This window comes from Saimiri boliviensis, chromosome 7, assembly GCF_048565385.1.
Source record: "Saimiri boliviensis isolate mSaiBol1 chromosome 7, mSaiBol1.pri, whole genome shotgun sequence".
In the NCBI taxonomy this organism is placed as follows: domain Eukaryota; kingdom Metazoa; phylum Chordata; class Mammalia; order Primates; family Cebidae; genus Saimiri; species Saimiri boliviensis.
The window spans coordinates 9696547-9723417 of NC_133455.1; the positions used below are offsets into that span (position 1 = coordinate 9696547).

The 26871-nt window shown below is 48.0% G+C and overlaps 1 protein-coding gene across 12 annotated transcripts in view; it reads left to right on the plus strand.

The window, feature by feature from the left end:
- Positions 1-292: 292 nt before the first annotated feature.
- Positions 293-26871, plus strand: part of PITPNM2 (phosphatidylinositol transfer protein membrane associated 2) — a 167447-nt gene continuing 140868 nt past the window's right edge. For 3 of the 12 annotated variants that reach the window (XM_074402088.1, XM_039471554.2, XM_039471556.2), the window contains exon 1: positions 294-1067. The gene's annotated coding sequence lies outside the window, so the exon portion shown is untranslated. The other 9 variants (XM_039471560.2, XM_039471558.2, XM_039471559.2 and 6 more) reach the window with 7 other exon arrangements.

Sequence of the window (26871 nt, forward strand, 5' to 3'; positions counted from 1 at the left end):
TTTTAGGTGTGCCCTGTTCAGTTCCATGACTTCCGATTTTGCCAGACAAGTCCACCCTGGCTCAACCTAACAAACGCCTCACGTTTTTAAGGAATGTCACCAGGCGCCCTCCCGGTGCTCTGATTTTCACATTAGAGAGCCCTGTCGTGCCGGATCTTCGGGATGAAGCTGCTCGTGACTCTATTCCAGCTCCTCCCCGAGGTGGGGACCGAGGCGGCTGCGCTCCCGGCTCTGCGGTTCCCTGGGCCGCGGCCCCGGGCTCCCGGGGGGAGAGCGCGGACCCCGCGTGCGGCGAGCGCTGCGCCTGGGGCTGGGCTTCGGTGAGCTGCCCGCCGCGCGCTGCCCTCCTGGTTTGCCATTTCACTCCTAAGAAACTTCATTTTTTAAAATGAGGCTGTTTGAAGAGTCACAGTGACCTCCAGTCGGCCGGTTCCCGCCTCCGAGTGCGCTCGGCTGCTGCGGACGGTGGGCGAAGAGCCCGGGGTGGGGACCCGCGCCGCCTCCCCCGGGTCCAGTCCCGGGGCCTGAGGACACGGGCGCGCCGAGGAGGAGCCAGGCGCGCTGCCCGAGTCGGAGAGGTTTCTTCCGGCGGAGGCGGCGGGGCCGGGCCGGGACTCCGCAGGGACGCGCGCCCGCCGCCGCCGCCGCCGCCGCCGCCGCCGCTCCCCCGCGCGGCCTGAGGAGGCGCAGCCGCCACTGAGGGAATGCGAGCCCGGCCCGGCGCGCGCGGGCAGCAGCGGCAGCTGGGGCGCGCGGGGTACGGCGGCGCCGCGGCGTAGAGCTGTCCAGCCGGCCCCGCAGCCCGCCCGCTACCGCCTCAGCCCGCGGCCGCCGCAGCGAGAGCCGCCCGTGAGCACGTGCGCCGCCGCCGCCCGCCCGCGACGCCCGGGAGCGATGCCCGCCGGGGCCCTGCCGCACGCCCGGGGCCAGCAGGCGGCGGGGGCGCGCGGGGCGCAGCCGGCCGGGCCGGGGCCGCGGGGCGGGCGCTCCCCGTGAAGCGGCGTAAGGTGGCGGCGGCGGCCCAGCCCGGGCCGAAAAGGACGGAGCCCGCGGCCGAGCCGAGCGGGGTGAGTGAGTCCGGGCGGCCGCTCCCCAGGCCCGCGGGCGAGCCCCGCAGTGCCGGGGACCTGGGGACCTGGGGCGGCGGCTCGCGGAGAGGCCCCGGCCCGCCGGCCCGCCGAGCCGCCGAGGCGGGAGGGACGAGCGGAGACCCGGGCCGGGAGGAGGGTGTGGCGTGCGGGAGCCCCGCTCGGGAGACCGTCCGAGCCCGGTCTCAGTGAGTCGCCCGCCCCGGATTCGTCCCCGAAACGCTGACTTCCGAATTTCCGTCGGTCGCGGCCGCGTGGGGGACCCCCGCCGGGGACAAGTGTCACAGCGGTCGGGGGCGGGCGTGTGCAGTGCCGGTGCCCGCGCGGGGAAGGGGCTGTCGGGAGGAAGCGGAGGTGAGCCCCGGGCCCGCCTTCTCTGCTTCCCGCCTCCAGCCGGACGTCCCCGGGCCCGGGCTGGGGCCGCAGCGTGCCGGGGGCCCAAGGTCGGGGTGTGGCCCGTCTCCATCCTCAGTGCCCTTTCCTGTTGTAATGGGGTGCCGGCTCCGTCTTCTTCCCACCCCACGTCCTTTCTTATCCGTGGCAGGGCCGATGGGGGGTTTGGGGAGAAGGAAAGTTCAGTGTCCCCCGCGCCAGTGTGCACTGACTCCCCCCAAGAAATCCCAAACGGCCGTTCCAGGTGAACGCAGCCCGTGCAGGGCAAATGTCATTTCAAGGCAAGTCCTCCAGCCTTTTCCCCTTTCCATCGACTTCCTCGTGCAGAGACATCCTGCACTTCTCTCCCTCCCTCTGAAGTGTGGGCTGGGCACCTCTCCAAACACCCCGGCACACCTGCCTCCCCCACCCAGAGTCTGGATTCTTCAAAGGAGACCTCACTGGAACATCTGTGTTTGTCCACGACCAGCTCTCTCCCCGGCCCCCATCTGGGAGTCACCAGAGCTGCTACGATAGACCCCCCTACTTCTGGAGGGGAGGCAGTAAGTGTTCCCCTTCGTCTGAATCTCCCCTAACACACATCCCGCAGACTCCTCTCGGCTCTGAATTCCCACTACCTGTTATCTGTACCTCCGGTGTGACTCTTATCACCGTCTGCCTTATTTTATAGTTACTTTTCCATCTGCCTTATTTCCCCTGCGGGACGGTGAGCTCCTGGGCTGGAGCTGATTCATCTCTGGTCCCCTGCCCTGGTCAGTAGCCTGCATAGAGTTAGTGTCTCCGTGGAGCAGAAGCCCCCTCCAAGGCTTGTCTCCGGCACCCTAGCTTGTCTGATTCCTAGACTGTTGCTGTTAAATTATTTTCCTTCCATGAAGAGATTGTATTCTGTGGTTAGAATGGACTTCCAGCCCTCTACCACTGCAGAGAGAAACACAATGAGTTAGGAAGGGCTGCTTTTCTTGTAAGGAGTGGCTTGCCAAGTGAACAAGACAGTACATCCTCTGCTGTGAAGATGGCCAGACACAGACTCTAGGTTCTCTGGGTGTTGAGTGTTGAATGGGCCGTTCTTTCTCCTGGCCTTCCCCAGCTGCTCACGCGTGGGAGGCAGTAGGGGAGAGCAGTGGACTTCTGGAGTCAAGAGACTGGTGTTCCAGGGTTGGCTTTTCCCGTAACTTGCTACGGGAGCTTAACTAAGTCACTTGGTTTCTCTTGGTTGTGGTTGCACCTTATGGAAGCTGAAAGAGAATTCCTCTGTGTATCTAAGGCCTCTTGGGATCTGGGTCCTGTCTACCTTTTCTGCCTCCTCTCCTACCATTTAATTCATATTCTCAGGCTACCTAGAGGCTTTCAAAGCGTGCTGCTCTCATGCCCTCCCTCTCCCTAGGTGCCTTCAACTCTTCACTGGTTGAAACCCAGGCTTGGCCTTTGCAGGTGGAGTTGGTCCCCTTTCTGATTTTTGTACCACCCTAGTCTGACTTGCCTGTCACACAGAATGGCCCTTACCTGTTAACATGGGCCCCCCACTAGACTGTGAGCTCCTGGGCGGTTGGTGCTTTATCACGTTTTTCTGCATCCCTAATGCTTCACTGCATAATAAGGCACTCAGGAAAACAGGGAGAGGGGTTGGCCTAGATGACCACCGAGAGCCCTTCTTGTCCAAAGCCAATTGCTTATACAGTCTCTGTTATGAGGACCTGTTGGCCTTCCTCTGTGTCTAGGGGCCTGTTTTAACAACAGGCAGATAGATGCTTTCCTAACCAGTCTTATTCAATTAAAGTCTTTCCAACTTGGTCTTCAAGAAGAGCCAGTCATGGAGGATGTGCAGTTATCTGTAGAGATTAGCAGAGGAAACGTCTGGTACTTCGAGATCACTTCCTTGCTGGTTTTGGAAAAGATGCTGGGGTGTGTGCCCTTTAATGTAAGGGTAGTGGTATTGGTCCAGTGTCTTTGGCCGTAGGCAGGAAGAGCTGCTGCTTATGACTAGAAGGTCAATCCACAGCGAGCCATTGGGCGCTTGTACACCACTTCTCAGCTTTGCTTACATGAGATCAGTCCCTTTGCAGATAGCCACCCTGAAAGCTGCTTAACAGGACTTCCTTCCTCTAGACACAGAGGCAGCTAAGTGGTCTTTTTACAGCTTCCCTGTAGGTCATTTGGTTGATGTTTGTTAAGCTTTTACTGGGTACCCTGGAATGTTTTCAAATAGAGCCATGGCAAATCCTTATCTGGTTTACTCTAAGACCATAATCTGAGGCATTTTTCCCATTGTTACAGGCTTCTTACAGTGACCCATATTAAAAATTTCTTTTAGAATTTAGGGCCAGGCAAACTTTGCCTTCCCCCCGGGAAACTAGGTTGCTTTCTCCTTTTATAATGAAAAGGAAAGTGGGGAAGGAAAACATGTATTGTTTGTATACTTCACACCATGCAGTGTGTGCTTGGGCCTCCCTGACAAACCCTGCAGGGTAGGTTGTATTCTTCTCCTTTTTTCCCAGAAAGAAGTTGAGACATGCAGAAAGGTCAGCTAACTTGCCCAAGTTTCTCTGGATTTATACTCAGTTCTGCTTCTTTGACACACTATGCGTGGCTCTTTCTGTACCACACTGTCTTTCCAAGTGATTATGTTTCTCCTCTTCTCCTTGGCTTCCAGGCTGCTCAGCACACAATGTGATATCCCGTCTAGCACTTATACTCACTTACCCTAAACATCAGCATATTTATTTCTATGTTCCTGAACTCTTTTTCTGTGTGTGTGTTTATGTGTAAATCTCTCTGTGTTCTTTATAAAGTCATCACAAAAGGTTTTTGGAAAACTGTATGGATAAGTGAATTGAATACAGTAAGTAACATTGCCAGCTGGGCATGGTGGTGTGCCTATAGCTGAGACAGGAGGATCCCTTGAGCCCAGGAGTTTGAGGTTGCGGTGAGTTATGATTGTGCCACTGCACTCCAGCCTGGGCGCAGAGTGAGACCCTGTCTCTAAAAGAAAAAAATAAATAAAAACAAAAAGGTAACATTGTACCTAGCAAACTAACTGTTGTCATTAGGGAGGTGAGTCCACAGGTAACAAAGAGTATGTGTGATAAGAGTTGTTGAAGATTGAGTTCAGAGGGGAAGATGCCCTTTCTGGGTAAGGCAGTCAGGGTGGACTTCCTGGAAGAGGTGGGACTTGAAGGAGGTCTTGACGAATGGGTAGTTTTGATAGTCCACAGCAACTGTAAAGGTGTGTAGGACTTAGGGTGTAAAATCTGTGGTTATCAAAATGGCCTTGCAGAACAGGTTTTCTGGTGGGAAGGGAGAGATTTGGGTCAGATATTAAAGTGGGGAGTCTGGTAATGCCTTTTTCAAATCCTCTGTATCCTTAATGGAGGGTCCCAGAACACTGGAGCTGGGAGAGCCTGCACCCTGTTGAAGATGAGAGGCAAAGGCTGGCAGAATAGAAGTGACTTGCCCAAGACCTCTCTGCTAGCCTGGAACCCAGGTCCCTGGTTACCAGTTTAGTGCTCTTTCTTTGAAGTGACAGCCTTCTACAAGGGTCCTTTTCAAACTTTTATTTTATTTATTTTTATTGCTATGATGATTTTTAGACGGAGTTTTGCTCTTGTTGCCCAGGCTGGAGTGCAGTGGCGAGATCTTGGCTCACTGCAACCACTGCTTCCCAGATTCAAACAATTCTTCCTCCTCAGCCTCCTGAGTAGCTGGGATTACAGGCGCCAGCCACTACGCCTGGCTAATTTTTATATTTTTAGTAGAGATGGGGTTTCGCCAAGTTGGCCAGGCTGGTCTTGACTCCTGACCTCAGGTGATCCGCCCACCTCAGCCTCGCAAAGTGCTGGTGTTACAGGCATGAGCCACCCTGCCCAGCTGTTAACTTTTAAGTTCAGGGTTACAAGTGCAGGTGTGTTGTATCCGTAGATTTGTGTCATGAGGGCATGACAGATCATTTCATTACCCAGGTACTAAACCTAGTACCCGTTAGTTATTTTTCCTGCTCCTCTCCCTCCTCCCATCCTCCACCCTCCAATAGGTTCCAGTGTGTCCGTGTGTTCTCACCTTCAGTTTCCACTTACCAGTGAGAACTTGTGGTATTTCGTTTTCTGTTCCTTCATTAGTTTTCTAAGAATAATGGCCTCCTCGGGAGGTGAGGCAGAGGAATCACTTGAACCTGGGAGGCGGAGGTTGCAATGAGCCAAGATCGCGCCACTGCACTCCTCCAGCCTGGCAACAGAGCGAGACTCCATCTCAAAGAAAAAAAAAGAAAAGAAAAGAAAAGAAAAAAGGAAAAAAAAAAAAAGAATAATGGCCTCCAGTTCTGTCCATGTTCCTGCAAAGGACGTGATCTCATTCTTTTTATGACTGCGTAGTAGTCTATGATGTTTATATACCACATTTTCTTTTCCAATCTACCATTGATGGGGTATTTAGGTTGATTTCATGTCTTTGCTATTGTGAATAGTGCTGCAGTGAACATACATGTGCCTGTATCTTTATGTTAGAATGATATTTTTAGTAGAGATGAAGTCTTGCTATGTTGCCCAGACTGGTCTCGAACTCCCAGGTTCAAGCAATCATTTTGAATGGGCCTAAGTGTTGGGATTACAGGTGTGAGCCATTGCACCTGGCCAAATTACTTATATTAACAACTGCCCTTGCCAGAGGACACAAAGGAAATTAACCAACAGGCAGGGTTCTGGTAACAGACAAATCAAAACGCAAGACAACCTTGGGAAAATAGCATGGAAAAATCAGTTTCACACACTCTCCTTGCTGAAGTTCCCCATCCTTCAGAAAGCTTTTCTTTGAGTGCCCTTGCTCCTGCAGTTCCTTGTTTCTATTGTGGAAAAGGTTCTTATTAAGACCTGGCTAGTCAGAAAAATCAGAGATCATGATCAGGGATGTCAGTGGGAGTCATGGGTCCAGGGAAAAGGCAGAGTGTTACTGAAGCAGCAGCAGGACTCAAGAGACTTTGAGGCTGATTCCAGTCTTGGAGCAGAAGCTGATAGCTCAAACTCCCTGTTGGGTTTGGACATGCCAACCTGTAGCTTTAGGAGCATATGCCTGCAGGGTGGAATAGCTCGTCTGAGTAAAGTATGTCCTGTGTCATGTATGCATAGTCAGTTGATTCATATTGTTAGCCATAGTTAGGTTCTTTTTTTTTTTTTTTTTCAAACTTTTGAGACGGGGGTCTCTCTCCGTTGCCCAGGCTGGAGTGCAGTGGTGCAGTCATTGCTCACTGCAGCCTCCAGCTCCTGGGTTCAATGATCCTCCTACAGACATGTGCACCACTCTGGCTAACATAGTTATGTTCTATAAAGTCCTGCTTCAAACACTGAATTAGGGAACACTGAACCACTGTTCCTAGGGAAAACACAGGGTTAGGCTCCTTTGAGTCTGCGGGAACAACATTTTCTTTAACCGATCCATGTGTAATCTTATGTTATATATGTTCCTGTTAAAAGAGTCCAGGCACGATGGCTCATGCCTATAGTCTCAGCACTTTGGGAGGCTGAGGCAGGTGGATTACCTGAAGTTAGGAGTTCGAGACCAACCTGGCCAACATGGTGAAACCCTGTCTTTACTAAAAATACAAAAATTATCTGGGTGTGGTGGTAGGCACCTGTAGTCCCAGCTACTCAGGAGGCTAAGGCAGGAGAATCACTTGAACCCTGGAGGTAGAGGTTGCAGGCTGAGATCGTGCCACTGCACTCCAGCTTGGGCAACAGAGTGAGACTCTGTCTCAAAACAAATTTAAAAAATCCAAAAGATACCATATTTAATATGTATTATTGATTAATTAACATTAAACTCCTGGCCATCAACACTGTGACTCATGCCTGAATGAAGATTCTCCAATACACAGATTTTCTCTGCAAGTCATAACCATCTTGCACCCAAGAACACTAGACTGCACCTCAGTACTATGCTTGGGGGCTGTTCCAAATGACAAAATCACCAACACAAAGCACACAAGTGCCAAATATGTGGCACTAGACAGACCACAAAAAGGACACTTGTTTCCATCAGGACAGCTGAGATGGGAAGACAGAGAATGTTCCCTTGTTCAACCTTACGGAATGTGCCATCAGGCACCTTAAATTTTTTGCCAATCTACACAAATTTGAAAATGACTTTGAAAGCACCATGAACATTGATTTTGGGGTTACAGATAAATTTTAATCAGTAGGGTAATTCACAAATGTGGAATCTGTGGATAGTGAGGATCTCCCTCCTTTGGCATCATGTCAGCCCCCCTAGCTCAGGGCACCTCATGATGCTGAGGGTACTTAGTGAATGAAGGCTGGACTGCAGGATGAGGCTGTGGGCAGAGTCTTGTGTTTGTTTGTCTTAGGTGCTAGAGAAAGGCAAGCTGTCCTCCCTCAGCCCTGCAGTAGCTTCTTCTAGAAGGGCTGCTGGCAGCGGAATGGTGCCCATCTCTCTCTGCTCAAGTCTACAGGTAGGAGGGACCCTGTACTGTTATGCAGGGGACCCTGGTGGCAGCCCTGCAACAGACTTGCCCTTTCTTAAGAGGAGCTGAGACCAATCCTTCACCCAAAGGAATAATCCTCTTATGGAGGTATTTCAGGCCAAGGGTGGGGGGTTCCTGGGGCCCCCATGCCTCAAATTGTGGCCTTATGCCTGGGCTATCTCAGAGGAACCTTTCCCAAGTGTTTTGCCTGCTGTGTGCAGGCAAATAATAATAATGATAATGATAATAATATTACTGTTTCTCCTCTGCAGAGCTGTTTATTTCCCCTTTGAGAGATGGTTCCTGGGGAGGGCCTGAATTTTCTCTTTTGGCAGCTGGGGGGCTTCCCTTCCAGGTCTGACTCACAGGCTGTGCTGTGGAGAAGGGCTGTGCATTTTGCTTCTGTTGTCCTTTTGGGATTAGAGTAAGGCCCTGCGGCCTCCCGGCCCCCTAGGGAGGGCTCACTGGACACCAGTGTCCTACATGAGGTGATGAGCGGGTGGGAGGGCTTGTCGTGGGTGCTGCTGGCTCCACCCTCTGCTGTCTCTCTAGATAGCCCCTTGGAGGAAGGCAAGGAGGGGGATAGGGATGGATGTGTCAGGGTAGAAACGTGTGGCCGTTCCCAGCTTCCATCAGCGGCATAAGGTTGTCCAACAGGCAGGGCTTCCTCACAGGTGTGGACGCGTGATTAACGCTGGCTTAGAGACGGTGCCCTGGAGAACAGGTGGACATTCTCTCCCACTGAAGGACCCATTCAATTGCTTTCTTTGGCACTTGTGAGAGTTGACTTTTCACTTGCTTTTTTTTTTTCATATGAGGGAGAAAAACTCAACATTTTTTGCAATTAGAATTTTTCCCATGTGGGTAATCACACTGGAAAAAAAGCTTTTAAATCCTTTGAAAACCACATGTAAGTGAGGCTCACATAAGTGGGGAGAACATTCAATCAGCTGGGATGGCCAGACATGGAGGCACTTCAGCGGGTTATCATGTAAGGAAACAATTATTTCACGTTTATTTTCGGTTTGCTCGTTGCAGCATATTTCAATTAGTTCGTCAGTGTTGCACATCTGACAGGCCAAACGTTTATTGTGGTTGAACCATCTGGGAGGTGGGAGGCCTGCAGCCTTCCCCATGGCAGTTAGGAACTACTAGTTTAAAGGAAATTTGTTTGATGTGTTTAAAACCCAACACTAAAATACCATTAATAACAAAAGCCTCAAGAGTTCTGAAAGCACTCTTACTTTGCCATCAGCTGGGCATACATCACCTTCCCCTATGCGGGACATTTTCCAATATGCTGAAGCAAAGTTTTCAAGTGGCTTACTTAATTGGACCAGAGCATGATTTGTATTAACCCAGCAAGGAAAAGAGCTCACTAATTTATACTTGAGTGTGAAGTAGCTTGTGCATTTACTGCTGAGAGTAGCAAGGGATGCCTTTAGCGGATTCTTGCCATTAGTATGCAGCTGAGCTCCTGTCCTGTACTGTGATAGTGTTAGTGTGATTTCAGTTTCCAGCCTTGAGTGACTCACCGAAGCATTGTGAGTTCATGGTAATGACTGCTGACTGGTGCAATTTGTCGTGCACTCCTTGGGTACCAAGATTTTGTAGTACCTGATTTCATCCGTTTTTCATTTTACCTTAATTATTCATCCCCTCCATCCCCCGCTAAAAGTTCTCTTTCCTGAGGAATGTTCTGTCTGACTTTCCAGCAGTGGGGAAAAAGGAATTTAGAATCAAACGAATAGGAGAGCCAGAGGAGCACTGGAAAAAACCGAGTCCAAGGGTTTGACCTTTCCACAGAGGAATGACTTTCCATTTCCCTGAAACCCTAAGATCACAGGGCTGGGTGTGGGGTGTTGGCAGTGGAATGGGATTAAGACTCAAGGACACAGCTAGTGAACTGGAGGCCAGCTTATAAAATCTGGGACGTGCAGCTCTCTCAGGTTTGTCTTGGTGGCCTGGGAGCTGCAGGACTGGGGCTTGGAGGGTTCAGGCCAGTGGCTCCCATACCATACCCAGCCTCATCGACTCCTCATTATTGGCTTTTCCAGTACTTGAGATTCCTGCTCCAGGAGATGGCTGCTCTTCCCTCTCCAGGGAAGCCTCCAATCCAGAGGCATCCCTGGCCTAGCCGAGCTGCTTCTCAGGTTGGGGGGATCTTAGCTGTTTGTGTTTGAGTCACTAGTGCTGGGCGCAGTGGCATGGTGGTGATCCAGTATCTGTGGATCGTTCTTGCAGAGGCAGTGACTGGAAGTGCAGAGGGGACGGGCCTTTCCCACTTACCCATCTTTTGTCTAAGATGCCACAGTGCACAAGATACTTCTGCCCATTGTGCTTCATGGGACTCTCACAAATGCTGCTGTGCCCATTTTGCAGGTGAGGAAACTGAGGCTCAGAGAAGTCATGGTGTGGCCCCCAGTGCTTTCACTTGTTGTGTCTCACAGATGGGGACTCTAAGACTCAGAGAGGTCATGACTTACGCCTCACTGTGTAGGGAGTTAACTGCTGGCGTGGACTGTAGACCTGATTCCTCATGTTTATGCTCGTGTTCGGTCATGTTCTGTTACACAGCCTGTGCTGTGTTGTTCTGTTATTTTAAAAAATCCACCAGTATTTCCTGACCTGGTTAAGTCTAAGCAGTACAAAATCACTTTCAATTTGGGTTTGCGTGGGTTTTTTTTCCTCCCTTTTCTTTTTTTTAAAGAGGAAAACAGAATTCCTCTTCTGTTTGTTCTGTAGCTTTTCCTTTTCAAAGAGGCCAAAGGGATGCATGGACTTAGAGCAGATTCACCAATACAGGATTGCATGCTCTGGGATCACATCTACTTATGTGATTTTGAGGCCAAATTAAGACCCAGTTGTGAAGTTGTCCAGCCATGCAACTATAGGCTGGAGGTTAGAGAGCAGGAGTGGGGTCTAGCTAGGCCTCTGGGGTGTGGTCCTGTGGGGTTTAAGAGTCTTACTTGAGAGTTGGTGCTTTTTTCTCCCTTTAAGGGAGAACAACATTCTGACTGGCTAGGTGACAGCTGGTCAAGCAGATTCCTGTATATGGCCTCCTTTCTGTTAGTGGGTGGGGATTTTTTTAAAAAGAGTACAGTTCTGGCCAAGCATGGTGGTTCACGCCTGTAAGCCCAGCACTTTGGGAGGCTCAGGTGGGGTCGGGTGTTCAAGACCAGCCTGACCGCCATGGAGAAACCCTGTCTCTACTAAAAATACAAAATTAGCCAGGTGTGATGGCACATGCCTGTAATCTCAGCTACTCAGAAGGCTGAGGCAGGAGAATCACTTTAATCCAGGAGGTGGAGTTGTGGTGAGCCAAGATCGCGCCACTGCACTCCACCCTGGGCAACAAGAGGGAAATTCTGTCTCAAAAAAAAAAGAAGCACAGTTCCTAGCTGCTTGTCCTGGAGGAGGGGCCTCACTTACCTCCAGCCAGGTCCAGCTCAGTCTCTATCTTTCCCTGAGCCTGCTCACTGTTGATCTTTTCCTTGTTCTCTGACTCATTAGAGAAGGAGCAGGGGCCCAGAGCTGACCTCATGAACAGAGCAACAGGTTGGGAAGGAGGAGGCCGGAACTTGTGGCTGTGTCCTCTGGGGGTGCCCGCCTTCCTTGCTGTCTCTGGGCTCTTCAGGGCTGAAGGAGCAGAAGGGCTTGTGGCCACTAGGCTAAGAGGATTAAGAGGCGACACAGGTGGGCCCAGTGTAGGAACCTCTGACTCAGGTCTCCTTAGCAGGGCCTGTGTTCCCTGGGAGCCTGAGGGGGCATGTTCAGAGCAGCTGAACCTGGGTTCTTGCTCTGGATAGAGACATGTTCCTTGAACTTAAACCTTAGAGTCAGACCTGCATTGCTGTCCTCTTGATTCAGCTTCCAGGGCCTGGGTATCCTAGCCAGCGGGTGGGCTGAGTGGGGACACTGAGTTATCCTTTTTTTAGGTTTCCTCAGGTTGCCTAACTTGGTTCTAAATTTGAAAGAGGGATTTAATTAAATCTCTGGATGAAAGAAAACTTGGGGAAGGTAGTCTGTGGGGAAGGGGCAATAAGAAGTCATACCTGGAAAAGTAGAGGTGGAGTACTTGGCCCTGGAATGGCCAGGGATTCCCCAAAAAACAAACAGTGCGGTCTCAGGGCCGGGCCTCCGTGTTCTCCAAGTGGTGGATTGCTGATTTATTCTTACTCTCACTGTAGTCTTGCCGAGGTGCTTGGAATAATCCAGAAGGATTCCAAGCTTCTGGCCATGTTAAGGCCTCAGATGCAGAGATAAAATGCAGTAGATTCCAGCAGATATGGTGGTGAGAGAGGACAGGAAGGGTCTCTGGAAGCCCAGTGGAAAAAGAGAGGCATCAGGTGAGGCTTTGGGCAGAGCAGGAGGTGAGATATGAGATTGTCTGTTTTTAAAAATTGAGGTGAAATTACACATGATATGAAATTAACCATTTTAATTGATTATTTATTTTTGAGATAGGCTCTCACTCTGTTACCCAGGCTGGAGTGCAGTGGCACAATCGTAGCTCACTGCAACCTCAACCTCCTGGGCTCAAGGGATCCTCCTGCCTCAGCCTTCCAAGTAGCTGGGACTATAGGCTTGCATCACAGTGCTTGGCTAATTTCCTAATTTTTTGTAGAGACAGGGTCTTGCTACGTTGCCTGGGCTGGTCTTGAATGCCTGGCTTCAAGTGATCCTCCTGCCTGGGCTTCTCAAAGTGCTGGGATTACAGGCGTGAACCACTGTGCCCAGCTGGTAAAATTAACCATTTTTAAAGCATGTAATTCAGTGTTATATAGTATATTCACACAGTGTGCACCCACTGGCTCTCTCAAATTCCAGAATACTTTCATCACTCCAGAAGGAGACCCCACCCAGTGGCAGTCACTCCCCATTCCTCCCTCTCCCAGGCCCCTGGCAACAACTCTTCTACTTTCTGTTTCTATTGATTTACCTATTCTGGACATTTCATATAAATGGAATCATATAACGTATGGACTTTTGTGTCTGGTTTCTTTCACACAACATAGTGTTTTCAAGGTGCATCTATGTCGTAGCATGGATCAGTACTTTATTGCTTTTTTTTCTGGTACAATTTACATAATATAAAATTTACCATTTTTAAGCATTTTTATTTTTGAAACAGGGTCTCTCTATGCTGCTTATAAGTGACACCAACACAGGTCACTGAAGCCTCAAACTCCTGGGCTCAAGTGATCCTCTCGCCTCAGCCCCCTGAGTAGCTGGGACTACAGGCACACACCACCATGCCTGGATAATTTTTGTATTTTTTTTGTAGAGATAAGGTTTCGCCATGTTGCCCAGGCTGGTCTCAAACTCCTGAGCTCAAGCAATCCACCTGCCTCCGCCTCCCAAAGTGCTGGGATTATAGGCTTGAGCCATTGCAACAGCTGTCTTTTCTTTTTAAGACTGACTTACGGTTTATTGTGTGTGTATATCACATTTTCTTTCTTCATTCATCCATTGATAGACATTTGGGTCTTTCCAGGCTGGCAAAATTTTGACTTTGGTTTGTCTCTGGATGAGGAACAACGAAAGACAACTGAACTGGGAGGGTTTAGGGACCCAGAGATATCAGTTGTCCCATTTCCAAGATAAGTGACCATTGACACTTGCATCTTTTTTTTTCTTTCTTCTTTTTTTTGAGACAGAATCTTGCTCTGTCACCGACACTGGAGTGCAGTGCCAGTGACTTGGCTCACTGCACCCTCCACCTCCCGGGTTCAAGTGGTTCTCCTGCCTTAGCCTCACAAGTAGCTCGGACTGCAGGCATGCACCACCATGCCCCACTGATTTTTATATTTTTAGTAGAGATGGGGTTTCACTATGTTGGCCAGGCTGGTCTCAAACTCCTGGCCTCAAGTGATCCACCTGCCTTAGCCCCCCAAAATGCTGGGATTACAGACAGGCGTGAGCCACTGTGCCCGGCTACAAGAGTACCTTTCTGTGCCTTGGTTCCAATATCAACCTGGTGACAGTAGCAGTGCTCCCTCTCGAGGCTGCTGTGTGGATTCAGTGAGAGACTGGCTGGGAGGGTGAAGCCGGAGGCTTTGTGAGTTGTGAAGTGCACTCATGAGCCACTGTCATCCTGGTCAGGCACAGAGCAGGTCTTCATCAGTCATAGGTATGAGGGTTGGTAGGGCACAGCCTTCTTCTGTCCAACTGGCCTTTCATGGTCTGGAAGGAGCCAGAGGGGCTCACCTGTGATTCTACCTGCCAGAGGGTTCCCTCTCCTGCAGAGTTTCTGGGGCCAGCTCCAGGAAAAGGTGGCAAGCATGTGTCCTGGCTCTCGGTGGCCTTCTCTGAATGTGCGCTGACTCCTAGCAATTAGTGGTAGGGAAGGCAGGAGACTCATGGCCTCCTGTAATTCTGTCTCCTTGGTCTACTTCTTTGGTGCTCCAGGAAATGAAGCCAGTAGGATGACATGGGCAGCCTCCTGGGTGGCTGACTCAGAGCAGAAAGTCAATCTAACATTCATGAAGTCACACTTGCCTTCATTAGGCTAATTAACTTTCTATGTGAAAGTGCTCTGTGAGCAAGTGACTTAGGAAATCCATTATCAGGCCGGCGTCCGTTTTGTGTGCAGCAGTGCTTATAATACTGTGCTGTACATTTCCATATTCACCAATTAAGTGTGCTTAATTATTATTATTTTTGAGACAGAGTCTCGCTGTGTCACCCAGGCAGGAGTGCAGTGGCTCAATCTCAGTTCACTGCAACCTCTGCCTCCCGGGTTCAAGCGATTCTCCTGCCTCGGCCTCCTGAGTAGCTGAGACTACAGGTGCGTGTCAGCGCGCCTGTAGTCTAATTTTTTGTATTTTTAGTAGAGATGGGATTTCACTGTGTTGAAATGTTCTCGATCTCCTGACCTCGATCTCCAGGATGTTCTCTATCTCCTGACCTCGTGATCCACCTGCCTCAGCCTCCCAAAATACTGGGATTACAGGCATGAGCCACTGTGCCCGGCCAGGTGCTTAATTATTAACTTCGGGCTGGGTAACTAAGGAAGAGTTGCATTCAACATGCTTTATTTAAGAATTTTAAGGCCATTTGTTAATATGGTAAATAATCATACTCTTAATCTTAACTTGTGATCTGTATTCTATATTACATGGAAGAAAAGCTGAGGCCCAGCGTTTGGTTTATTGAAGGTCACAGGGATTGAGATTGAGGGGGAGTCAGAAAGAACAAGCAAGAGGCCCTTTTCTTTAACACCAAGTTAGATTTCTATTTTTTGTTATTTTTTTTCTGGTTTTTATAAATGGGTTTTTGAAAATTTTAAGTAATACAAGCTCATGGGAAATTTACAAAGATAAATTTAAGAACCAAATAATTTAAAACTGTCTATCAACCAATGAATGGGTAAAGAAAATGTGGTATATACATACAACAAAATATTATTCAGCCATAAAAAAGAAGGAAATCCTAAACTGGGTAGGGTGGCATATTCCTGCAGTCCCAGCTACTTGGGAGGATTGCTTGAGCTCAGGAGTTTGGGGTTTTATGGTGTGCTATAATCTCTCCTGTTAATAGCTATTGCACTCCAGCCTGGGCAGCATAGCGAGACCCTGTCTCTAAAAAACAAACAAAAAAGGAAATCCTCCCATATGGAATAACATGGATGAACTCGTAGGACATTATGCTACATGAAATAGACCAGTCACAGAAAGGCAAATACTGCATGATCTCACTTATATAAGGTACCTAGAGTAGTCAAATTCATAGACGCAGAGAGTAGAATGGTAGTTGCCAGCGTCTGAGGAGAGGAAGCAGTGGGGAGTTAGTAATCCATGGGCAGAATGTTTTAGTCAAGTGAGATGAATAAGCTCTGGAGATCTGCTATACAACGTTGTACTTATAGTCAACAATAACATATTTTACACTTAAGTTTTGTTAAGAGGGGAGGTCATATGTACGCTTATCACAATAAAATTTTTAAAAAGTCAAATAGTTTAAAAGTATTTAAAATGACAAGTACATTGTTTCCAGCTATAAACACGTTTTAGTTTTGCTATTTTAGAAAATGGAACCTGAACCTATATGTTGCAGGTTTGTTCCTGCCGCTGGGAAGGGTCCCACCTTCATCCTGGACACCTTTGCTTAACTTCTGCCCTTGTGTTCTCTCCTAGGCTGGATGTGGCCAGACTTTTCAGCGTGTGTAAAGTGCTGGCTGGTGTGGGGCGTTTCCAACTGACACACACAGTGGCCCCTGCAAAAGGCTGCTTTTTATAAGAATGTCTGCCCACATGGTTAGGTTCCCGGGCTAGCCCACGAACAAAGCATGATCTACCATGCAGCTGAATTTCTGAGCTTTGTCCTGCTAGGCCTACCAGCTACAGCACCTGCGCTTGTTGGGGAACTTATGAAGGCCAGAGCCTCACTTCATCCCGCAACCCTCGGTAATGAACTCCATTGTACAGATGAGAAAATTGAGGCCCACAGAGGCCTTAGTTCCTCAGGGTCCTATGACTAACAGATTCAAATCTAGGCCACTTGGCTCTAAGCTTTATGTTAAAGTACTGCTTTTTGACAGTTCACCACACAGTGGGCCTATTCTGGAGTTAAATAGGCTTTTTGAGTTAAGTAGGCTTTTGAGCCTACTTAACCTTGGAATCTAAGCATTTTGTAAATGCTTTTTTTTTTTTTCCTTTTAAGTGGGAAAACCTGTCCCCGGCATGCCAAGAAGGAACACTTCATATTTTCAAAGGCTTGAGAGGAGCCTCCCTGCAGCTTGGTTTGAAGGAGGCTTTTGTGTGTGCAAGAACGGTTGTATCTGGAGGGCTTCCTGGCACTGACCCATGTGAAGCCCATTTGTCCAGGACCCTGTGGGTGACACCGCTGTAGACTCTTGTAGGAGGTGTGGAGTGGTGGTTTCCATCACCTCACCAGTGTCCTGGGTGTGCTCTTACCTGGTCGTATGGCTCAGGGGTGGTCACCGGGCTTGGCCGAACCCCCACACAGCTGGAAGCTGGAGCTGAACAGATGGGCAGGGTTTCAGAAGGTAGAGGTTTTATTTTTAGCACTGCAGCCTCTGCTGTTTTGTCATTATGATCACCCATGAGGCTGCTTGCTTTCCTGCCATCGAGCAAAGGGGGTCCTGTGTCCTTCCTGGAACATCTCACTCCAGACTACAGTCCTTGTGTGTGCGTGCCTCTGTGTGTGTGTGTGTGTGTGTGTGTGTGTGTGTGTGCATGTGAGTGTGTGAGAGAGAAACATGCTGTTTCCGCTGTTACTGCTGGTGCCCACAACGGTCTTGTGCTTAGGCTGAACTGGACAGGGGTCTGTGCTGTGTGACCTTGGCAGGGTTGCTTCACCTCCCTAGGGTTTCATTTCCTCACCTGGCTAGTTGGGAGGATCACTCCTGCTCTGCCTGCTTCTCTGAATCTGGGGACATAGAGATTTGGGCCAACTTTTTCATCTACAGTGAGGGATGAGCATTGTGTGTGTGTGTGTGTGTGTGTGTGTGTGTGTGTTCATTAATTATTGCGATGCTAAGGTTGCTGTCAGTAGCTCATCTATTTTTTTCACCATTCCTCATGTTTCTACTTTTTCCTGTATTTTGGATTCTCCATTCAAAGGCAGGGAAAGAGGAGGAGATTGAAGGGAAAAGTACTCTAGTCCTTTTCAAACATTATCATGAAAGATTTATCAAGGGAGATCGAAACAGTCTCTTCTTCCCACCACCTACTGTTGTCCTGCAGAGTTTAAGAAAATACTCAAATTCTCTCTCTTCTGCTGGCATTAGATTCACAGCCCTGCCTTTGGTGGGAAGCAACCTTAGTGCATTGGCTCCATTCCCACAGTGGACATAATTGAGGCTCTGAGTGATCAGTGTATTTGTTCAGGATCAAACAGCCAGCAGGCACCAGAGCTGGAACTAGAATTGGATTTTTTTGACCCTACAGCCAGCATTCTTCTTTCTGTTGCTCAGTACACAATGGCAGGAATGAAGTAGGCATATGGCAGGGATTTGCCATGGAGGCTTTTGTGGGACTTGCCTCTTCCCTGTCTCTAAAATTTCAGGTTTGGCAAATATTGGTGAGGATGTGGAGAAATTGGAACCCTCATGTATTACTGGTGGGAATGTAAAATGGTTACAGCTGCAGTGGAAGACAATTTGGTGGTTCCTCAAATGGTTAAACACAAAATTACCATATGGCACAGCAGTTCCACATCTAGATCTAGGTCTGTACCCAAGAGACTTGAAAGCAGGGACTTGAACAGATACTTGTACATTAATGTTCATAGTTGTGCTGTTCACAATGGCCAAAAGGTTTAACTGATGTGTTCAGTTGATGAGTGGATAAACAGAATGTAGTCTGATCATATGCCATATTGTTTGGTTCCATCAAACTATATGTGTCAGTATTCTATTCCTCTTTATGGGCAAACAATATTGGCCAAGAATTGAATGAACCATGGATGAATCTTGAAAACATTTTAAATGAAAGAAGCCAGACACAAAAGGACAATATTGTATGATTCTACTTACATGAGGTGCCTAGAATAGGCAAATACATAGAGACAGAAAGTAGAATAGTGGTTATCAGGGGCTGGGGAGGGGAGACAGGGAATGAGTGTTTAGTTTTCTAATTAGGATGATGAAAATGCTCTGGAAATGGATAGTGGTGGTGGTACAACATTGTGAATATCCTTGATGCCACTAAATTTTATACTTATAAATGGTCAAAATGGTTTAAAAAAAAAGGAAAGAAAGAAAACAAAAGAATGACAAGAAACAAAAATCTCAGGCTTATAGGGCTGTTCATGAATACTGCTTAGAACCTCCAGTGGTGGCTAGGCACAGTGGCTCATGCCTGTAATCCCAGCACTTTGGGAGGCCGAGGCAGGTAGATCACTTGAGGTCAGGAGTTTGAGACCAGCCTGGCCAGCATGGTAAAACTCCATCTCTACTAAAGATACAAAAAATTAGCCAGGTGTGGTGGTGCGCGCCAGTAATGTGCCTGTAATCCCTGTTACTCTGCAGGCTGAGGCAGGAGAATTGCTTGAACCTGGGAGACAGAGGTTGCAGTGAGCTGAGGTTGCGCTATTGCACTCCAACCTGGGTGATGGGGCAAGACTCTGTCTCAGAAAATAAAAAAAGAACCTCCAGTGGCTCTTGGGGCCAGACCATACCTTGCTCTGTGTTTATGGAGCCCTGGCTGTCCCAGGCACTGGGAGAGGTGACCCCATATCTGTGGCCAAGCTGAGAGCTCCATAATCAGCAGTGTCTCTTTGGGCAGTGGAAGAGGGTGTTCCTGGCAGTTAACGGCCATGTCTGGTCACTGTGCATGAATGACATCTGTCTCTGGAACACTTGTGCACCTGATGTTGGGCATGTCCTTTTATGGCTCTCACTTGCTCTCAGTGAGTGGAAAGATAAATACCTTTTCAAAGAGCAGATGCCAACTGCCTGTGGTCCCCGGCATCCACAGCTGCAGAGCGAGTGAGAGACAGCTCTGTCGACGGGCAGGTGCTTCAGCCCTGGGGGAATCAGGCACTGAGTGTGCCGAGAACCCAGTAGGCTTCATGAAGACAGCCTGAATGTGGAGCAGGGTTCTGCCATGGACATGCTGTGGGACCCTGAGGAGATTACATGTTTCCTTTCTGCCTCTAGTTGGTCCTGAGATTTAAAGGAGAATGTATGTGAAAGGGCCCAGCACAATTCCTGACACCTCCCAGACCTTGATGTACACTTGGATTCATCCTTGTCCCTGGCCCATGTGATGGTCCCTTCCAGCAAGCTGTCACAGTCAACTGGGGGCTGCTTCTTCCATCAGGGTCTTGCATAGACACAGGCTAGGAGCTGCCCTGGAATGCCAGTGGAAGGTGTGGCTGGCTGGCAGGGCAAGGCCCTGTGATTGGGTTGGGGAATAAAGGTGATGTCCTTTAGGGATTCCAGATGGAACCAGACTCTCCCTCTGCCTCCTGGAGCCTCTGCTCCTAGGGCAAGCATGCAGGGGCTTGTGCGCTACCATATCTTTGTGTTAATTCTCTAGGGCTGCCGTAGCAAGCCAACACAACTGAATGGCTTAAAACAATGAAAATGTATTCTTTTGCAGTACTGGAGGCCACACATCCAAATTTTGGGTTTCACCAGTTTGGTTCCTTCTAGAGACTAAAAGAGTTGTCTGTTTCTGGCTTCCCTCCTGGCTTCTGATGGTTGCAGGCCATCCTTGGTGTTGTTTTCTTTTTTTTTTTTTTTTTTGAGACGGAGTTTCGCTCTTGTTACCCAGGCTGGAGTACAATGGCGTGATCTCGGCTCACCGCAACCTCTGCCTCCTGGGTTCAAGCAATTCTCCTGCCTCAGTCTCCTGAGTAGTTGTGACTACAGGCATGGGCCCCCGTGCCCAGCTAATTTTTTTGTATTTTTAGTAGAGACGGGGTTTCACCATGTTGACCAGTATGGTCTCCATCTCTTGACCTCGTGATCCACCCGCCTCGGCCTCCCAAAGTGCTGGGATTACAGGCTTGAGCCACCACGCCCGGCCCCTTGGTGTTCTTTGACTTGAAGACACATAATTCCAACCTCTGCCTAAGTTGTCACATGGCTTTCTCCTTCTGTGTCTATCTGCCTCTGTGACTTTTCTCTTGTAAGGACATCAATCATATTGGATTTAGAGTTCACCCTACTCCAGTGTGACCTCATCTTAACTAATGACATCTACAGTGATCCTATTTCCAAGTAAAGTCACATTCCGAGTTTCTGACAAGGATATGAGTTTTGGGAGGACATTCTTCAACGCAGTATAATCTCCATATTTGTTGAATGAATGAATGAATGAATGAATGAATGCATGAATGACTGTGAGAGGCATCCTCACATGTCTACTTAGGTGTATTGATGTAGAGTAGAAGGGAGGTTTGTCTCTGATGATCTAGGCATGCGAGGATAGGGGGTGGGGGACAGCACCAGGATCATCTCTTTTCCTGTCCAAGCCTCTCCTATTTCTGTCCTCTACACCCTAAGCCTAGCACTCTGGCCACCTTCTCGTTCAGCCAGTTTTTCAGGTAAAAGCAATTACATTTATTACAGGGAAAGTCATGTTACAGGGCTGCTGTTCTCATCTTCCTTTCTGCCCAGCGTTTCAAAGCTCTCTTTTGTTTCTCTTCCCTTTACCCTTGGAGCCAAGAAGGACATAGGGATGGCTTGGTGGCCTTGGACAGATCACTACCCGCACTGTGAACCTCAGCTTCTGTTTGCAAATGAAGGAGGCAGAGCTGGGTGTTTCCTCAGGTCTTTTCCAGGTCTATAATTATTTCTGCTCTTTTACTGCTGAGATAATTGTGGGCCAGGAAAGTGTGCCCTTTGGTCCCACACAAGGCAGCAGTCAAATCTATAGGCCCTCATTTCCAGCCTGTCCCCATATGCTCTGTGCCACCTCCTGCAGGAAGCCCTCTGGGATTAGCATGATTCATATGTCATTCCCTGGGGTCCTCACTGTGTGCTGTGTGTGACACATTAATTCACAAGTACTACTAGACTGGGCAACATATTGAAACCCCATCTCGGCAAAAAATTTAAAAAATTAGCTGTGTGGTGGTGTGCACCTGTAGTCCTAGCACTTTGGGAGGCCAAGGTGGGAAGGATCACTTGAGCCCAGGAGTTTGAGGCTGCAGTGAGCTATGATTTTACCACTGCACTCCAGCTTGGGCAACAGAGCAAGGAAAAAAAAATCGCAAGTACTAGCCTGCTATTCAGATGGTACACAGTAGTGTGTGTGTGCATGTGTGTGTGTTGTTTTTCCTGTGTTCCTTTCCTCCATAGGCAAGAACTGTGTGCATTTTTCTGTGTCTTTGCATTCCCCCAATAAGTACCCAGCACAGGACTCATTATGCTGGGTTGTGAGCCAGCCTCAAACAAATAGGTAAATAGTAGGAGATCTACTAGAAGAAAAAAGAGAAAAAATGCAAAAAAACCAACTCAGATGCTTTCAATTGATGCCAGAAAAGCATTTGATAAAGTTTACTATCCATTACTTTTTATTTTTTTTTAGAGACAGGACTCCCATGTTGTCCAGGCTGGCTTTGAACTCCTCGGTTTAAGTGATTATCCTTGCCTCAGCCTCCTGAGTAGCTGGGACTACGAGTGTGCACCACCATGCCCACCTCATTACTCTTTTTTTTTTTTTTTTGAGATGGAGTTTTGCTTTTGTCACCCAGGCTGGAGTGCAGTGGCAGTGATCTAGGCTCACTGCAATCTCTGCCTCCTGGGTTCAAGTGATTCTCCTGCCTCAGCCTCCTGAGGAGCTGGAATTACAGGTGCCCACCACCACACCCAGAAAATTTTTGTATTTTAAGTAGAAATGGGGTTTCACCATGTGGGCCAGGCTAATCTTAAATTCCTGACCTCAGGTGGTCCACCTGCCTCAGCTTCCCAAAGTGCTGGGATTAGAGGTATGAGCTACCACATCCAGCCCCAGCCTCATTACTCTTAAAAACATAGAGACTGAGGGATAGGCAAAGATTTCAACATGATTAGCACTATCTCCAATCAGTAGCTACTTTATCCTTTTTTGTTTTTTTTATTTTTTAAAAATTGAGGCAGGGTCTCATTTTGTCACCCAAGCTGGAGTACAGTGGCATGATCTTAGCTCACTGCAACCTCCATCATCTCTGCTCAAGTGATTCTCCCACCTCAGCCTCCTAAGTAGCTGGGACTACAGGTATGAACCACCATGCCCAGCTAATTTTTTTTTTTTTTTTAATGGAGAAAGGGTTTTGCCGTGTTGCCCAGGCTAGTCTTGAATGCCTGAGCTCAAGTGATCCACCTTGGCCTCCCAAAGTGGTAGGATTATAGGCATGGGCAAACACACCCGACCACTTTATCCTTAATATTCAAACACCCTAGTAACATTTTCCGAAGTATGTTTGAGGAACACTGAATGCTCCTGGGTATTGCATTAAAAAAGCATTCCGGAGCCGAATAACTTTTAGAAAGCACTGCTGGTCTAAGACACATTCCTTTTAATGTCTGTTGCAAGACAAGCATACCTTCTCTCCCATTAGTCTTGATCATTATTCTAGATTCAAGCCAATGCAACAGGCTAGGAAAAAGAGACAGGGCATAACTCACAGATAGGAGGTTGCAAATTGAATGTTTTGGGCGGATACAGTGGTTTTCTTTGGTTCTCAATGTAGAAAAGTCATTAGAATAAGACACCATAGCAGCCTGTTGCAAAATAAGTAGGCAAACACCATTATTTTTCTGTGTGTCAGTGGAAACCACTGGTGAATTTGATGGGAAGGAGCACCTCTGACACCTGTTTACTTAGGGGTCAACAAGCCAGTGACCTTATTTTCTGGTTAGAAATGAGTAACATCCAGACAGTTCAGGCAGCTGCCGGCCCCTCCTGGGCCCTCTGCGATCTGGACTCCTAGGAAATGGAGGGCAGTGATGTAAGTGGTATAATGCAGGATGTTATCTCTCAGCTGAGGACTCTTCCAGAATGTTTTGAACACATTTGTGCACTATTAAGTCATTATCACAGAGTCTGGAAGTCCATTATTTCAAGCTCAACTCATCCTGGATGATGGATGCAACTTGAGGAGGGATGAACCATTCGGGCATTCTCCGAGGACAGGGTTCTCAGAAATTCCCTGTTGCTTTGTGGTCCCTTCCCCTGGCATCCCCTAGTCTACCGTGTTAAGTGGGAGCAAGGGCAGCATCTGGACAAGACCCCAGTGAACAGAGTCTGGTGGTTGGAAGTAAATCTTTCACTCCTGCTGGAAACCAGAGCACAGACATTGCTTTATCACTGCCGTCATTCATGCACGCTTCATCACATTTCCTCAGTCATTATCCTGATCTTTCTCAAAGGCAATTCTTGTCTCTCAATCAGCAGAGAACCCTAGAGATAATTCAGTCTTTGAGGGATTGCTGAGTCATTCAGCTGACTGGGGCTACCGTGATGAAGCTGAAGTTCCAATGTCATGAACCAGGCTGTTCTCAGAGGCCACGGAAGGGGCAGATGGATATGTGTCTGCCAGATGTCCCTCAGGCTGAACCCGTCGTGCTGGCTATACTTCCTAAGTCATCCTCCCTCCTCCCTAGTTCTTTTTCTTTTTTCTCCACAGTGTGGTTTTGCTACTTTTAATTTTCTACCTTATTTTAACCATAGTGGTTTGCATGACCACCAGAGGGGTCAGTGCAGTTCCTCTAGGACTAAAGCCCTCTGTCTTTGTGACAGCTTTAACCCCTGAAGCTTGGTGGTCTGATCTGCTAGTTGGCCCTCTTCTAAATGGTGGGGGTTGTAGTCAGCGTGCTTGCCAGACTGGGTTGTAGAGAGTAGTAGAGCAAGAGTGACAAATTAATAGGTTAGGTGTTCCCAAGCTTACCCAAGGATATGCATCAATCCCTGCAGAGCCCTTAGCAGTTATTCAACTCACTGAAGGGTCTGCTTATTTTTTATATCTTCCATCTGATTATTTAGGAATATGAGGGTCACGAATTAAAAGGTAGGCCCTAATATGGTTTTAAGGAATGGATTTTAAACTTGTTTGGACCATACATTTTTTGTTTTTTTTTTTTTTTTTTTGAGACGAAAAGTCTTTCTCTGTCACCCAGGCTGGAGTGCAGTGGCACGATCTTGGCTTACTGCAACCTCCGCCTCCCAGGTTTAAGCGGCTCTCCTGCCCCAGCCTCGTTAGTAGCTGGTATTACAGGCATGTGCCACCATGCCCAGCTAATTTTGTGTTTTTAGTAGAGACAAGGTTTTACCATGTTGGTCAGGCTGGTCTCAAACTCCTGACCTCAGGTGATCCAGCTGCCTTGACCTCCCAAAGTGCTGGAATTACAGGCGTGAGCTACCGTGCCTGGCCTGGACCATACATTTTCTTTGCATTCTGCTATTCCAAAAGAAATATTAAATATTGTCATTTTTAACATAAAATAGTAGAATTGAAATTTTAAAAACCCTTGTTATACCTGTAGCATCAACTTAAATGAACTATCAGTGGTGTACATTGTCCTTTGATATGACTGAGTCTGCTTTTTGTACCCAGGTATCAATTATACCTAACTTCTTCCTTCTCTAGCAATTCAAGACTCACAATTTTCTAGGATTCAAAGAGCATTGTTTTTTGAGTGCTTTAGAATCATTTACTCATTCATGCTTTCTCTTACTTAAAAAAAAAAAAAATTAACATTTGGGTTGTCGAGGTGGGCAGATTACTTGAGCCCAGGAGTTTGAGACCAACTCGGGCAACATAGCAAGACCTCATCTCTGCAAAAAATACAAAAATTGGTTGGACGTGGTGACACATTCCTGTAGTCCCAGCTACTTGGGAGGCTGAGGCAGGAGAATCAAGGGAGCCTGGGAGGTCGAGGCTGCAATAAGCTGTGATGGCACCACTGCACTCCAGCCTGGACTACAGAGAGTTACGCTGTCTCAAAAAACAAACAAACAAAAAACAATTAACAAAATACTGAAAAGGCTGTGCATAACATTGCACCAGACATTAGCAAGAATCTAAAGATAAATTAGATATATTCCTTATGGAACACACAGACTCATAGATTCCAGCTAAGTAATAAAAATAAAAATCACATATTATATTTTAAATATTATTTGGGTAGGTAAGTAATGCATTATACTTGGTACCAAAGTGAAAAACAGCTACAGGCAAACATAAGACTTCCTGCCACCCCTGTCTTCAGTATCTTAGTTCTCCTTCCCAGAGACGGCGATGGTTGCTGGTTTTGTGTGTCTTCTTTCAGGGAGATTCTCTGTATATATTAATGTATATTACTTTAAAAAAACTTTTTTTTTGAAATGGAGTCTCATTCTGTTGCCCAGGTTGGAGTGCAGTGGTGTGATCTTGGCTCACTGCAGCCTCTGTCTCCCGGTAGCTGGGATTCAAGCAATTCTCCTGTCTCGCTCTCCCAATTAGCTGGGATAACAGGTGCACACCACCATGCTTGGCTAGTTTTTTGTATTTTTAGTAGGGACAGGGTTTCACCATGTTGGCAAGGCTGGTCTTGAACTCCTGACCTCAGGTGATCCACCCAAAGTATTGGAATTACAGGTGTGAGCCACCATGCCCAGCCACTTTTTTGTTTTTGTTTTTGTTTTTTTGAGACGGAGCTTTGCTCTTGTTAGCCAGGCTGGAGTGCACGCGATCTTGGCTCACCGCAACCTCCGCCTCCTGGGTTCAGGCAATTCTCCTGCCTCAGCCTCCTGAGTAGCTGGGATTACAGGCACACACCACCATGCCCAGCTAATTTTTTGTATTTTTAGTAGAGACGGGGTTTCACCATGTTGACCAAGATGGTCTCGATCTCTTGACCTCGTGATCCACCCGCCTCGGCCTCCCAAAGTGCTGGGATTACAGGCTTGAGCCACTGTGCCTGGCCCCAGCCACTTTTTAAATTTTAAATTAAAAAAATTTTTTTGAGGCAGAATCTTGCTCTGTTGCCCAGGGTGGAGTGTGGTGGTGTGATCTCACTACAACCTCTACTTCCTGGGTTCAAGCAATTCTTGTGCCTCAGCCTCCCAAGTAGCTGGGAGTATAGGAATGTGCCCCCACATCTGGCTAATTTTTTTTTATTTTAGTAGAGCCAGGGTTTCACCATGTTGGCTAGACTGGTCTCCAACTCCTGGCCTCAAGTGATCTACCTGCCTCAGCCTCCCAAAGTGCTGGGATTATAGGTATGGACCAACGTGCCCAGCCTAAAAATTTAATTTAATTTTAATTTTTTTTTGGTTTGTTTTAGAGAAAGGGTTTGCTCTGTCACCCAGGCTAGAGAGCAGTGATGTGATGATAGCTCACTGCAGCCTCGAACTCCTGGGCTCAGGCAATCCTCCCGCCTCAGCCTCTTGAGTAACTGGGACTACAGGCATGTGCCGCTGCACCTGGCTAGTTTTTTTTACTTTTGTAGAAATGAGGTCTTGCTATGTTGCCCAGGCTGGTCTC